Source organism: Nomascus leucogenys, chromosome 5 (assembly GCF_006542625.1).
Source record: "Nomascus leucogenys isolate Asia chromosome 5, Asia_NLE_v1, whole genome shotgun sequence".
In the NCBI taxonomy this organism is placed as follows: domain Eukaryota; kingdom Metazoa; phylum Chordata; class Mammalia; order Primates; family Hylobatidae; genus Nomascus; species Nomascus leucogenys.
In genome coordinates, this window is record NC_044385.1 from 62,815,444 (window position 1) to 62,817,429 (window position 1,986).

The 1,986-nt window shown below is 46.9% G+C and overlaps 1 pseudogene; it reads left to right on the top strand.

Moving 5' to 3' along the window:
- The first annotated feature begins 558 nt into the window (after window positions 1-558).
- Window positions 559-949, top strand: LOC100595257 (annotated as a pseudogene).
- The last annotated feature ends 1,037 nt before the right edge of the window (window positions 950-1,986 follow it).

The window sequence follows — 1,986 nt, forward strand, 5'->3', positions numbered from 1 at the left end:
CATTTCACTGTAGGTAAATTTTACCCCAAAAAAAATCCCTGCCGGGCGCAGTGGCTCACGTCTGTAATCCTAGCACTTTGGGAGGCCGAGGCAGGTGGATCATGAGGTCAGGAGTTCAAGACCAGCCTGGCCACATGGTGAAACCCTGTCTCTACTAAAAATACAAACATTAGTGGGGCATGATGGCGCATGCCTGTAATCCCAGCTACTCAGGAGGCTGAGGCAGGAGAATCGCTTGAACCCGGAAGGCAGAGATTGCAGTGAGCCGAGATTGCGCCACTGCACTCCAGCCTGGGCGACAAAGCAAGACTCCGTCAAAAAAGAAAAAAAGACTGATGAATGGGTGGATGGAGGGATTAGTGGATAGATGTGAGATGATATAAATACAGCAAAACCAGAACCAAGGTCTGTGGTTCTCAAAGTGATGTGCAGGAACCAACAGCATCTGTATCACCTAGAAACTTACTAGAAATGCACCCTTTTCCTGCCGCTGCGGAGTCATGTGGAGGCGGAGGCTGGGGTGAGATCAAGATTCGGCTTCACCGGTAACCCACCACCATGGCCAAGGAAGGCATTGCTGCTGGAGGTGTAATGGACATTAATACTGCTTTACAAAAGGTGCTGAAGACCACCCTCATCCACAATGGCCTAGCACGTGGAATTCGCAAAGCTGCCAAACCCTTAGACAAGCGCCAAGCCCATCTTTATGTGCTTGCATCCAACTGTGATGAGACTGTCAAGTTGGTGGAAGCCATTTGTGCTAAACACCAAATCAACTTCATTAAGGTTGATGACAAGAAACTAGGGGAATGGGTAGGCCTCTGTAAAACTGACAGAGAGGGGAAACCCCATTAAGTGGTTGGTTGCAGTTGTGTAGTAGTTAAGGACTGTGGCAAGGAGTCTCAGGCCAAGGATGTCCCTTGAAGAGTGCTTCAAATGCAAGAAATGAAGAAATAAATATTTGGCTCAGAAAGAAGGAAGGAAGGAAGAAAGGAAGGAAGGAAGGAAGGAAGGAAGGAAGGAAGCTAACTAACTTACTAGAAATGCACATTTTGCCGCGTGCGGTGGCTCATGACTCTAATCCCAGCACTTTGGGAGGCTGAGGTAGGCGAATCACTTGATCTCAGGACTTTGAAAGCAGTCTGGGCAACATGGCAAGACCCTGTCTCTACCAAAAATACAAAAAATTAGCTTGGCATGGTGGTGCCGGCCTGTGGTACCAACTACTCAGGTGGCTGAGGTGGGAGGATCACTTGAGCCTGGGGAAGCAGAGGTTGCAGGAGCCAAGATGGTGCCACGGCACTCCAGCCTGGGTGGCAGAGTGAAACTCCGTCTATCTCAAAATAATAGTAGTAATAATAATAATAAAACTTCAAACAAAAATGCACATTTTCAGGTCAGACCCACTGAATCAGAGACTCTGGGGGAGGCCCAGCAATCTGTGTTTTGACCAGCTCTCCAGGTGATTCTGGTACTAGTTAAAATTTGAGAACTCTCAATGTAGCTGGTGCCATATTGGTGTTCATTGTACTATTCTGTCAAGTTTTCTGTTGAATTTTTGTAATAAAATGTTGGGGCAGAGAGAAGAATGCATAGTGCAGGAGTGGTCAGCTAGCATCACATCAGCGGGAAGATCCTTTTCAGGTGGTTATGACTGGTCCCTCTGTTCTCTGTCTCCGTCAGCAACCTCAACTTCTCTAACAAACATACTGGGTATAAAAAATGGGCTTTTATTGACAAAAATAGTGTCTTGTTATTTGGCAAGATAAATGATAGAAATAGGGCACCATTTGGTGAAATTAAAGACATTTGAGTATGGATTGGTCTCTTGCAAAGAGTGGAGAGGCCTGCAGACTGTACTTTTGGGGTCTGGCCTGAGCTGTGAGGGCTACTCAGCCCAGGGGCCAATCTTTGCATCCTAGGAATGTTGTTGCAACTACCACAGCAAGGGTCTGGACAGAGCAAAAAAAAGGAGAGAGTGCTAGA